Source organism: Lacerta agilis, chromosome 1, assembly GCF_009819535.1.
Source record: "Lacerta agilis isolate rLacAgi1 chromosome 1, rLacAgi1.pri, whole genome shotgun sequence".
Taxonomy (NCBI): Eukaryota; Metazoa; Chordata; class Lepidosauria; order Squamata; family Lacertidae; genus Lacerta; species Lacerta agilis.
Window position 1 is genome coordinate 106,615,515 of NC_046312.1, and position 14,004 is coordinate 106,629,518.

The 14,004-nt window shown below is 42.8% G+C and overlaps 1 protein-coding gene across 2 annotated transcripts in view; it reads right to left on the minus strand.

Annotated features, from left to right (window-relative positions):
• The window catches only part of LOC117056133 (sodium channel protein type 2 subunit alpha-like), a 63,783-nt gene extending 54,231 nt beyond the window's left edge, over nucleotides 1-9,552 (minus strand). For both annotated transcript variants that reach the window (XM_033166272.1, XM_033166282.1), the window contains exon 1: nucleotides 9,256-9,552. The gene's annotated coding sequence lies outside the window, so the exon portion shown is untranslated. The remainder of the gene's footprint in view (nucleotides 1-9,255) is intronic.
• Between the last annotated feature and the right edge of the window lie 4,452 nt (nucleotides 9,553-14,004).

Consider the following 14,004-nt stretch of genomic DNA (forward strand, 5'->3'; position numbering starts at 1 on the left):
GGCATTGTAGAATTGAAGGGCAAGCAAAAGCATGTGAGGAAAGTATGGAGCAGTCTGGTGAGAAGTGCTGCCTGTTAGAGTAAATGTGTAATGGCAAGAACATGTACAAAACGTAGTCAAGATAGGGCCTGGTGAAGATTGCATATACTGACCAGGAAAAGTGCACAATTATCTTTTCATGGTTAGATCATGTGCACAGTCTCCAAGGGACGTGGTGAATGTGCACACTGACCAGTCATTATACACATTAACCACAAAACTTTCCTTACCCACAACATGCATAGTAAACATCTCATACAGGAGGTATTCTTTTCCGTAGTTGGGGACAATGGTCAGTAAACCATTCTCACCCACTGCACACCAGCAAATGGGAAACGTGCCGGTTTTATTTAATATAACAGTGTTTACTTTCAGTACCAAACCTTCTTGACTTAAATTGTGGAAATAGGTTTCATTCTTCCTGGTTGTTTTAATTAGAATTGGGGGGGGGGGGGGCGGGCACACGAAAAACCTTAATGCGTATAGTCACTGGTTTGCCAAGAGAGTTCAATAACACCTAAAAGATGTTGTGCAGTGGCTACAGCAGGCTTTCTAAAACAGATGCCCTCTAGCTGTTATTTGACTACCATTCCAAACAGCCCTAGGAATGCCTTTTTTTCTCACTTCATACAGAACGCAACAAAATACAGCAGTAGAGAATCTATTGTGCTTTTTAATAGCCTGCGCAATGGCTTCTCACCCTCACATCTAAGAACGACAGAAATAAGTTCCTGCTTTGGATTTATTTTGTCCAGCTCTAATCTTTAGCTGTCTGCTTCTGTTATGTCTTCCTTGCCAAGTTGCAGTGCCTTTCGATGTAGTGCTTTTATTTAATATACTGTCACCAGCGAATTGGTACTGACAATGCCCATTTCTTCCAATGAGCTTTACTTTGCCAGTGAAATGTTCACACGTAATCCTATGCTAAGATGTGCTTCGCCCATGGTTTGCTGAATCATCAGTCTTGCAACGAACCAAACCACAGCCAGTTTTGCCCAGCCCTAGTTGGTTCCCCCTCACCTCCTCTGCCAATAGCCACCTGAGATTCCGAACATCTCAACAAATCTCCTGTACCAGCACAACTGCACCACAGCACCAGCTTGCTAAATTGGCAGACTGGAACAACAGGGCATGCAACTCTCCTCAGAGATTTTCTGGTACTCTCTCTGCATGTCACTGGAGCTAAACCATTTCCCCTCATCTCACACGCTCCAAATGCTGTCTGGAAACAAGAAGTTCCTAGCCCTTCCCTGGAATCCAAGTGGAACAAAATATTATCGGTTCTCTGCAGATTCCTGCCAGGTTTTTCCTCTGAAGTCCTTTGCCACTGAAAATTATGGCTATACTATGGGACTAAAAGGACATGATCACAGTCAAACACTCTGCTCAGTGGCTCTGATGGAAATTTACCCTAAACTTATTAGTGGCCAATACTTCCAAATCTCTAGTAAATCATGATAGGGAAGAGTAGCATACACATTTTCTAAATAAATTATTTGGGGCATATGTATTAGGAATCTCACTTAGAAGTATGGCATGGGTCAAATCTTAAAGCCAATGTTCCCAATAGAACCTGACTGGAAAATTGGCTTTCTCTGCAACGTTTGCTATCTAGTGCAGCAAACCTTCACTACTATGCAGGTTTAAGGAGGACTGCCATCTTACCAACTCTTTAGCCATGAAACGGGTTTGCATTCAGCTTTCAAAACAGAATGAGTACTGGAGACAAAACCGAAAATATGGGAGACATAACTCCCACAGGTCTAAATATTGGAAACTAGGAATTCAGAAGCCTGCCAACAAATAATAATATTTTGCATTTCCATAACACTTTTAGCATTTGAACAGAATGTAAACATAACCCAAGTTATTGCAAATGCCACTTAACACACAAAAGAAGCAGAAGGCTCTCCCTCAAACTCTAAAAGGGGTTGTGGTATGTTAATGTTCTAATTCGGGACAGAAAACTGTCTCTCATCTGGTTATCTATTGTTAAGTAAAAATTGCCTTCAGATGACCAGGTGAGTCTCCACTGCTGTGAGGGTACAGCCTTGTGTCAGCGCTACCACGTGGCGCACTATGGTGACCACATTTGCTGCTCTCTTGCCATGCCTTTTGGCCTTGAAGAGCTACTGGACTGTAAGGCAGACAGATCCATATGAACTGAGAATGTGGAAAGGGAGCATGAGAAAGCTGCAGGTACAGTTTTTTCTTCGGTAAATAAGGCTACACTATGGAGGTTGCATATGATGCTCCCACACACCAGCACATCCTATGCGCAACACAGTAGGACTCTGCAGCAATGCTCTTGGATGGAGCAGCAGGTGGTCCGCCATCCCCATAATTCTTTATTTCCAAGTCGGCTTTTGAGTTACTTTCAACTCCCAATGTACTTTTAACGCGCCCTTCCTCCAAAGCAATCTGTGTTGTTCCGAGACCTTGCTATCCTGCCCTCAACTTCTTCCACCCTTTCCCCATATGTGGACAATGCTGTCGCAAAGGATCCTCATCCCTTGTACCCTAGCTGACCATGAGGCAGATGAGCCTGTTCTTTAGCTGCTAGGGAAGTTCTTCTGAAGAAAACAAATGAAATGTATATTATTAGAAAACTCTTAGTCACATCAGGACATCTAACAATATACCTGCCAAGTAATAAAAATGTCAAATATATTACCTATTTCCAGCTTACACTTTACTGTCTTTATATTGAAAACTACTCAATTCCTCTTTAAAACAAAAGAAGAACACAATACTCCATGCTAGTATAATAATATGATAGTGCAAGGTTGGGAAGTAAGGCTTGTGGTTTATGAATTGCCCTTTTGAAAACACCCCTAAACTAGGGTTGCCATATTCCCAAAAGTGAAAATTTGGACAAAGTTGTTGAGCTCCCCCCGCAATTATGTTTTTGAGCTTTTTTGGATTATTTGAGCATTTTTAAATAAAATTCACCCTGCTTGCCATACGTCCGGGTTTTCATGGACATTTTGCCGATTCAGCAAAAAAAATGCCCGGACGCCATTTTGACAGCCCGATTACTGGGTGTGTCAGGGAAAACCCAGACGTATGGCAGCCCTACCTAAACACAACAGTGTACAGGATACAAATGAACAATGGCAATTAATGTGTCACTGCTGTTTCAGTCCAAAATTCTCCACAAAGTTGTTCATAGGAACATTTCATCAACAGGCGTAGTGTGATCTTCTTTAACTCCTTTTTTTTTTAAACCCCATAAAATTAACTAGAATTTACCTCAGAGTTTGCTAAAATTGGAATTCAGATTACACCTGTTAGTTGTCATCGGTCTAAATCAGGGCTTCTTTTCACCAGAACTCAGCTCTGGCACTTCTCAGCTGGATGCCATTGCTGTTATAAGAGAACAAGGGAGGTGTTCGTGGTGAGTTCTGGCACCTCTTTTTCTATAAAAATAGCACTGATCTAAGTAATCCTCAGATTCTCTAAGGTTTTTGTGAATTCAACACACACCCTGACTGAATGAATCAGGGTGGGGTTTTTTGTTACCTCACTTCAACAACTACTAAGCATGATTTTGTGATATCTGTTGCTTATGATGTTTCAATCTTTTGTGCCAAACAATCTATATTCTCACAGTTTTACTCTTTCACACTGAATTGTCTCCTGTAATCTCAACAAATCCCATGATAATTTGTGTGTTTGTGTGCCAAGGTCAAACAAGTATGCACAAAAATGACTCATTGTAGGAATTTACGTGTGTAAATGTAACATACTTCTTTCAATATAAGTTTCATTGAACTCAATGAGACTTACCTTTGAGTAAACGTTTTTACCATTAGGATGCCTGAGTACCAATCCCATGATGCTATGTGGCATTATATTAAATATGCTTGTGTGAAAATGACTAAGTTTTTATGCAGTTTTAATGCTACATATTCCATTAAAATAGGTTACCTCGAAGAAATAGACAAACTACGGAAACCCATATACAATTGGTCAACTTTTGATTCTAAAATGGGATTTCGATGAAAATTTGTTACTCAAAGCTTAGGGGTGGGTAGTGACAGAATTTCTTCTATCAGGTATCACATCTGATATCTGGAAGCCAATGTTTAATCAACTGGGTCATTTTTTTATTTTGAGGCGTGCGCGCACACACACGCGCACACACACACTTAACTGGCAACATCGCCAATTATAAGAATGAAAATAATTACATCAATTCTAACTCCCACAATCACCTCAGATGTTAAGCAATGTGCCATTCCCTTTTCCTGTCTTAACTGAAAAGAAGCAGCAATAATTAGTGCATGTGATCAAATTCTGCGGTGCAGAAGATGAAATCACTTTATTTACATTTAAGACAGTCATCTTGAGAATTAGGAGGTGGGGAGAGAGAAAAAATCAGGAAGAGTGTTGAACAGGCCCATGGAAAATACTTGCTTAAACGTGGAGCCACCATTTGGTATGAGTAATTATGAATAGCCAATTTGATTTAAAAAAACCACAAAAACACACTGCTTTAGACTCATAACACACTCCGTTCTATTGGCATGCTATGAGCCAGTTTGGATGTTACAACATATGACAGTGATATTCAAACATTGCAGTAGGCTCAGGCAATAGAAGTGTGAGTTGCTCATATTCCTGTAAGTGCCCCCTTCTCTCAGGCTCTGAGATTTAAGGAGGAACAAAAGAAAGCTCTCGTTTCTCAGTTCCCATCTTGTACCACTTCATTTCCAGACATAGTCCTCAAGAATAACATGGTTGGCAAGGGATGCCGATTTAGAGAAACGAAATGTCTTCTGCTGAGAATACAGAGCTCAGGCAAAGTTTAACTAAGACTAGGGATCAAATTTATCAGGATGCTTTGCGCAAACAGTCCATGAGTCAACCTAGGAGAGGAGTTCCAGAAATGGGCACCATACGAGAGTGGCAATCCTATTCTTGAACTCAAGCCAGACTTATTTCCACTAGGGTTTATTCACGTACAGCCAAGCACAAGATTTCAATCCTTTGCAGCCTCACTCCCTCACTGAGAAAGGGAAAATAAGATGTCACTGTGACCTGCCTCTCCCCCTATGAGCTACTTTGAGAGCAGCTGCTGCCAGAAGAAATTATAAACTGACTTTTTGTTGTTGCAAAGATAGCCACAGCTACTAAAGGATGGGTGGGTGGGAAGGCAGAGCGGGAAAGATCAGGGTCCAGTGGTCTCAAGGGTAGGGATGGCACCAGTTCTACGGAGATACAGTGGTACCTCTGGTTACAAACTTAATTCGTTCCGGAGGTCCGTTCTTAACCTGAGGTATCACTTTAGCTAATGGGGCCTCCCTCTGCCGCCACTTTGTGATTTCTGTTCTCATCCTGAGGTAAAGTTATTAACCCGAGGTACTACTTCCAGGTTAGCAGAGCCTGTAACCCAAAGTGTTTGTAACATGAGGTACACTGTAAATGAGAACAGGCCTCATTGATCAGAATGGGATGTGAATTAAAGGATCAAGCTTTAGATTACTATTTCACCACACAGGCACGAGACTGAGGCAGGATACAGTGGTACCTCTAGTTACGAACTTAATTCATTCCGGAGGTCCGTTCTTAACCTGAAACTGTTCTTAACCAGAGGCGTGCTTTCGCTAATGGGGCCTCTTGCTGCAGCTGCGCCGCTGGCACACGATTTCCATTCTCATCCTGGGGCAAAGTTCTCAACTCGAGGTAACTCTTCCAGGTTAGCGAAGTTTGTAACCTGAATCGTTAGTAACCTAAGGTGTTTGTAACTCAAGGTACCACTGTAATTTGTCAGTCAAAGCACTGGCTGAGGGCCTCTCGCCCTTTTATAGCAACAATATATCATATCCTGAGACTTTGTCCATGTGCTGATAGGTATCATTCCTAATAATAATAAAATTTGTATACCGCCCTTCATACGCAAATCTCAGGACATGTCACAACATAAAGATACAATATAAAAAGCACAAAATTTAGATAGCAATGAACAATAAACATTCTCTGGGTAGCTTATAAACAAGAAACTATTTTTTAAAAAATAATAATACAGTATGTAGTATTTAAAATTAATGACAAGCGTTTTAAAAAATTGCCAATTTCCCCCTCTTTGCTAGCATAGATGGTTTAAAAGATTAAACTATGCTAGGCCGTAGACACCCAAGGTTAGCTTAAAGTGCAATTAAAAAGCCCGGGTGAATACAAGGGTGATCTTCACCCTTGTAATCTTCTCAATGGAAATTGTTTCTTGTTTTGCTACTTTTGCTGATTGGTGTTTTACTTTTGTACAGTGGCGTCTATTTAAATCCGTCCACAAACCACATTGGAAACATAGGCTGAGCTGAATAAATAAATATTGCCTCAATTTATGTGAAAACCGTTAGGCTGACCCAGTGCCTCTTGAATATGGCTGAGCCTCATGTTATGATGCTACCCTACAACAAGCTGTGATGGGAACGCCAGCACTCTCCTGCATCCCCAGGTTTTCTGATTGGATGAGGATGCGTGGCAAAACTGTCCTTGCCATGTTGCAGGATATGATAAACTACTGATTTATCACATAGTTGTTGCGTGCATGCTATTACAACTCAGTGCATGGTTGTCTGTGCTCACTCTCTGGACCTTGGGACCATGCAATTTTATGTGTGAATACTGTCTTTCCATGCTGATTGGTCGCCCTTCTTATAGTCTGCAGCCCACAGAAAGGCTTGCCCTCCCCACCATCGATTAATATATATGCCAAATGCCACGCTGCTACCTTTGAATGAAGATGTAAAGAGCCATCCTGAAAATATGGTAGGCCCATGCCCTGAGCTGATCATCTGGATATCTTAAGTATCCTAGCAGTAATAATTCACACTCAGGATAAGAATCTGACAGAGAGCAGACATAACTAATTAGCGATGGGTTCCCATCACTGATCCATGCTGCTTATGACACATTATCTTACTCTTGCCCTTGGCTAAAAAAGAAACCAAGACATTTTGTAGATTAAAGGCTGCTCGTAGACACAGATGTCAATACGGACATGTAGGCCACAGTTTCCAAGCCTGTACTCCAGAGTAGGGACACCTCAAAAAGCCAATTACAGAGATGTCTGGAGTTAAGCAGCTGGACAAAATGAAACCGTAAACTTTGGAACAAAAAGGATAAAGAACCACAAAGCGCAATCAACTTCATTATACAGGCAGGCTAAAAAGGCAAATAGCTCAAGAGAAAACTGACATTCCTTAGGCTTCTTTTTTCCATGCTTCACAAGATATGAAGATCCGTGACAAACAAACTGTGCTAATTACAGGTAGGTAGCCGTGTTGGTCTGCCATAGTCAAAACAAAATAAAAAATAAAAAAATTCCTTCCAGTAGCACCTTAGAGACCAACTAAGTTTGTCCTTGGTATGAGCTTTCGTGTGCATGCACACGGGTGGCGCTGTGGGTTAAACCACAGAGCCTAGGGCTTGCTGATCAGAAGGTCAGCGGTTTGAATCCCTGCGATGGGGTGAGCTCCTGTTGCTCGGTCCCAGCTCCTGCCCACCTAGCAGTTTGAAAGCACGTCAAAAGTGCAAGTAGATAAATAGGTACCGCTCCAGCGGGAAGGTAAACGGCGTTTCCATGCGCTGCTCTGGTTCGCCAGAAGCGGCTTTGTCATGCTGGCCACATGATCTGGAAGCTGTACACTGGCTCCCTCGGCCAGTAACGCAAGATGAGCGCCACAACTCCAGAGTCGGACACGACTGGACCTAATGGTCAGGGGTCCCTTTACCTTTACCTTTAAAGTGCTACTGGAAGGATTTTTTTATTTTGTTTAAACTGTGCTAAGGTGTCAGTACAAGCAAAACCAGAAATATTTAAATCCATATTGGCAACAACATGAAGTATAAAACTGTCTGTCACCTCCCATTATTTAGAGCAGTCTGGAAATATCTGTAGGTGATCCCTACTTGAAGCTGTCAGATGTTGTACAAAAATGAAGTTAATTAATCCTTGCAGCCTTATGTTATTTAATAATTAACCATAAAGGCTACTCTTCAAGTAATCTCAGTCTAGGCCATCATTTGGGAAACTCCTGTTGCTTGGCCAGGACGGCCCCCTATTCTGGCAACACCCTGTAATACACCTTTTATTCCAAAGCTACCGGTAATGTGAAGAAAACAATCTTTTTCTATATCACAGCCTTCCAGGAGAACAAAACAAACAAACAAAAAATAAGACACAATTCTATTTAATTTACAAGCTCACAAATTCAACACCCACAGGTAAAATTGATCTGATTTTGTCAGCTACGTGGCCCGGCCTATGATTCTGGATTCAAAGCTGTGTTATTTAGTTACAACAAAAAATTATTAATATTGTCAAAGGAAGTACATCAATGGATATCAACTTAGAGGGCATAACTGTTAAAATATTTGTGATGGCTTGCTTTTTAATGGGACTTGCCAGGCAATTGGGGTGGAGGAAGAATTGATGTTAGGGCCTGAAATGGGGCCTTCTCTCTTCATCTTGAATACCCTATTCCTCCCCTCAAAAAAGATATATCTAACCATGTTAAATATATAGATATGATGCATATTGTTGCAACATCCACAAATATTAGGACATGGGATTCATCTTCTGAAAGCTACACGTCTGAAAATAGTATACAAGAGGTAAATAATATATATACATTTCCTCCCTGTGACACATGGATGTAAGAGCTCCATAGCCATACTAAAACCGATCAGAATGAAATGAAATGAAATACTAACTCCCAGTAGTTCATTTTCTTCCTCCTTAGGAGCAACATGACCTCCACCATAGATCTAATGCACTCCCTGGGTTTATTTATTGAATTAAATCCACATTTTACCAGTTGATCCCATCTAAAGTGATGGGGGGGGATGTAATATTTACAGTACAGGCCACGGCAAGGTTTCACAGCACAGTTGTATGCATGTCTACTCAGGCGTAAGCCCTTGGAAAGTCAATTGGGCTTACTCTCAAGTAAGCAGCCTTAAGAAGGTAGATGGGGGAAACGGGACACACACACACACACACACACACACACACACACACGATCACAACCACACAACAGCTCAGCATCACAACTGGGCAATTCAAAATGGCTTTAAATTCTCCCCGGTTTCCCTTTTGATTTATCTGTAAAACAACCGGAGGCTAAAATCGGATCCAGTGTTTTCTGTGAAGATGTCAGGTTGCTAGGAGCCCAGCGCCTAGCCTGAGCAAACGGCTTGCCAGCTTACCTGATGAAAAGGGAGTGACACAAATCACAGCACAGCATCCAGCCAGCAGGACCGTGCAAAAGGCTTCTTTATTGTAATGATCCAGGTCTCTGACCACAACGCTTTGGACGTATGGGTGCATAGATGTGCTCACTGTGATTTCTGCATGCTCAGTGGAGAGAGAAAAAAGGAAAACACAGAGACCTTTCCAGAATCCTCTTTGCTTCTGCCTCCGCTTCCTGTTCTCAGCCTCACTCTATGGTACCCAACATATATCAGAAAACAGCTCATTAGGAGGTGGGGAGGAGGAAAGCGGGGGGAGAGGAGGAGAGAGAGAAAAAAGAGAAAGGGGGGGGGGGAGAGGCAGCACCTAACGTGGCAGCTCCACCTACTGGCACAGAGAATGAATAAATGAGAAGTACCGGTTTTTAAAAGCTAGCCTTGAATCAACAGCTTTGTGGCTGTGTTCCTCCCGGCAATGCGCGCGCGCGCACACACACAGACAGAAGCAGATTGACTGAAAAGACAAGACGGCAACAGATACTGCAGAATATCTTTCATTTGAAATGCTCTGGCTGCCAAAGCTCTCGGCACAATCCCTTTTTCTTCTTTTTTGCCATGCACACATGACATGGCCTTTGCTATAGGAACATGCAGGAAAGTAGGCCAAATTATTTCAGGGCTTCCTCAGCAGGTGTGGTACTCCTGTGTGAGGTTGCCTTTCCATCACCCACATATGGTCTACTTTACTGCCTATTCATTTTCTTTTTTAAAATAATAATAATGCCACAAAGAGGTGACTTGTTCGTTATTTGCTTATTCTAATAATGTGCTCCTTTCCTACTTTCTCTGTTGGTATTATCCCCTTCTCTCTCTCTCTCTCTCTCTCTCTCTCTCTCTCTCTCTCTCATCCCTCTCCACTCCTTCCATTACAGTGGTACCTCAGGTAAGAACTTAATTCGTTCTGGAGGTCCGTTCTTAACCTGAAACTGTTCTTAACCTGAGGTACCACTTTAGCTAATGGAGCCTCCCACTGCTGCCGCCGCATGATTTCCATTCTCATCCTGAAGTAAAGTTCTTAACCCGAGGTACTATTTCTGGGTTAGCGAAGTCTGTAACCTGAAGCGCCTGTAACCTGAAGCACCTGTAACCTGAGGTACCACTGTATTTACTTTTCCCTGTATTGCACAGTTTGTTAGCATTTCTTTCCTGTCCTGGGCAATTGTTCTCTTAGTGTGTCCTTAAGTTCTTCATCCTGACATCTTGCTTCCCTTACTCAAGTCTCCCTCTTGTTATATTTGTGGAAGTGCCATAGCAGCACAGTGCATGCCTTGATGCAGAAAGTCTCAGATTTGGTCCCTGGTCAACTTCATGTAGCTGGAAAAGACACTGCTTGGAGACTTTGGAGAGCGGCTGCTGGTCCTTGCCAATAATACTGGGCCAGGTCTTGACATGAGTCAACAGTGTGATGCAGCAGCTAAAAAAGCCAATGCAATTCTGGGCTGCATCAATAGGAGTATAGCATCTAGATCAAGGGAAGTAACAGTACCACTGTATTCCACTCTGGTCAGACCTCACCTGGAATACTGTGTCCAGTTCTGGGCACCACAGTTCAAGAAGGATACTGACAAGCTGGAACGTGTCCAGAGGAGGGCAACCAAAATGGTCAAAGGCCTGGAAACGATGCCTTATGAGGAACGACTTAGGGAGCTGGGTATGTTTAGCCTGGAGAAGAGAAGGTTAATGTAAGGGGTGATATGATAGCCATGTTCAAATATATAGCCATGTTCAAATATATAAAAGGATGTCATATAGAGGAGGGAGAAATGTTGTTTTCTGCTGCTCCAGAGAAGCGGACACGGGGCAATGGATTCAAACTACAAGAAAGAAGATTCCACCTAAACATTAGGAAGAACTTCCTGACAGTAAGAGCTGTCCGACAGTGGAATTTGCTGCCAAGGAGTGTGGTGGAGTCTCCTTCTTTGGAGGTCTTTAAGCGGAGGCTTGACAGCCATCTGTCAGGAATGCTTTGATGGTGTTTCCTGCTTGGCAGGGGGTTGGACTGGATGGCCCTTGTGGTCTCTTCCAACTCTATGATTCTATGATTCTATGAAATACATTGACTTGGTATAAGGCAGCTTTCAATGTTCTGACCACCTCTTCCTCACTTTGCCATTTTCAACTGCTCAGCACTGTTGTGAGAGAGATTTTACATATCCTTCTTAGATCCAAGCCACCCGCTCGACCTCTCTTCCCCTCTCTTTTCTAATCAGTATTTCCTTTCCAGGTTTCCTCCCTCTGCTTTTTGGTCTTCCCTTTCCCTCACATTTCTCCAATGGCCCTAGCCAGAACCAGGACTAATTCTGAGCTTGCCCTTCAAAGGCACAGCTAAATGAACTTATTTCAGCACCAGCGCTTAGCTCTGGAAGAAATAGATGTGAGCATACGGAGTTCATTTCTCTCACCACTGGGTATTCACAACCAGAGGAGCCCATTGAGAGGCTTCCCAGGGAGGGGTAATTGGCTCCGTTGTCAATATTGTTGTATAATGTAAGATGATTGTGACTGTGAAGGCACTGTGCTCATTGTTTTATTTTTTTTAAAAAAATCTATGGCTGGTTACTGTTTGTATAGATAAAAAAACAACAACAATTTATAGAGAAGGAGAGGAGCCAAGTCAGAGGCTGTGATCTCCAGTTAGCTTTGAGCCCCAACAAGTTTCAGTTAAGATGAAGGGAAGTAAGATAACGGGTGAGACACAGTGTACCAGTGGAGAATAGGATCTTCTTCTCACTTCTCCATCTTTCCTCTAGGTATAGCAATCGAAACAAATGAAAGGCTGTGCATAAATGGTGCCCTTCTGGTGACTTTCCATTTTCCCAAGACTCATGCATTTCACAAATGCATCCCAAGGTATCCTAGGACGATTAAGATCCTTCGAGTACTGAAGAACAATGTGGCACCAAGGATGGACACCTAGTCTTTAGAGTCAAAAAGTTGAAGTGACCTCAAAGGTAATAAAGTCCAGCTCCCTAAAAATGCAGACAATCCAATGCTACAGCACCCCTGGTAGACGTCCCACCTGCCTCTGGCTCCACTTAAAAACCATTGGCAAAAGAGAATTCATCCCTTTCCCAGGCAGCCTGCTCCACACTCAAACAGCTTACAACACCATCAGGTAGTATTCCTAACGTTCAGTCAAAATTCAGCGTCTTGAATTACTTTGAGAAACAGACCCTAAAGCAAAAGTAGATGCTAACTAACATATTGGCAAGTGCTGGCTACTTACCTATTGCACAGAGAGCATGCTAACTGACCATCTGATCTGGGCAGAACTAGAATGCCTTATGAGGGTGACATGTTAAAACAGTGGCAACAATTGCTGTATGTGCTGCTGCTATTGCTGCTACCACCACTGAGTGAAAGTCCCACAAAGTGCCCCCAAATCCTAACAGTTTGGGTCTGCAGCAGGAGTGGAGACACATGACTGGGACAACACCGCAGAGCTGGACTCCCAGTAGTGATGTTGCTGCCGTTAGCAATATACACCAGGGCAGAGTGGTGGAGAGACTGGGGCAGTGCAGGCCAATCCAGAATTTCTGCTGGTGCACTCATTCCATCCTGACCTTGCGACTCACCATTATTATTATTATTGTTATTGTTATTAGTAGTAGTATTTATACTGCCCTATACCCGCAGGTCTTGGGGTGGTTCACAATATAAAAACACAAAATACATAATAAAATAAGATTAACCCAAAATCCCCACCCCTTCCCAACACATTTTAAAATGGCATTGGATGTCAATCAGCCAAAGGCCTGGTTAAAGAGGAATGTTTCCGCCGGGCACCTAGAGGTGTATAATGAAGGTGCCAGTTGAACCTCCCTGGGGACAGCATTCCACAAACGGGAAGTCACTGTGGAAAAGGCCCATTCTCGTGTTGCCACCCTCCGGACATCCCTTGCTGGAAGCCCAGATCCATGGCGCTGTCTTGCCCAGGCAGCCACTCGCATATTCTGCAGTTGCATCAGAAGAAGGAATGAAGATCACTGGTGGGCCTAACGCGTAAGTCAGTCCAGCTGGTTTGTTGGAGATGTCACAAATGGCCTGACTGAACACTCCACTTATTTGATCTAACTCCAGCAGATTTATTTCTACATATTAATGACTGTTGTCTCTGGGCAACTCCTTATCTCTACCATATCAGCATGGTTTCAGGAGCAAGCATTCACTAATAAGGAGTAGCTATCCACATTGTACTTGCTGTGTACAAATGGCTTGTTAAAGTCATATCAGATTGTAACTGAATTGCAGCAGAATTTGAAAGCAACTTAGGTGACCACTTTGGACATCTGGTGAGGTGGGTTTTGGCTCACAAAAAAATGATGATGCAATAAAAGCAAGGAGGTGAGAAACTTTTTGTTGTTGTTGGGTGAGGGCCAAATTCTACCTCAGGTAGAAAGCTGAGGTAAAAACAACGTACAGTGGTGCCCCGCTAGATGAATTCCTCGCTAGACGAAAAACTCGCTAGACGAAGGCATTCGTCTAGCGGAAGGCTGCCCCACTAGACGAAAAAGTCTATGGGGCTGCCTCGCAAGATGAAAAAAATTCGTCTTTTTTTTCGTTTTGTGGAGCGCGGCTGTCATTGCCGCTCCGCAAGACGAAAAACCCGCTAGATGAAAATTTTCGCAGAACGAATTATTTTCGTCTAGCGGGGCACCACTGTAGTAATCCCAGCAGAAGAATGCAAAGAAGGTTAATGCATAGCTA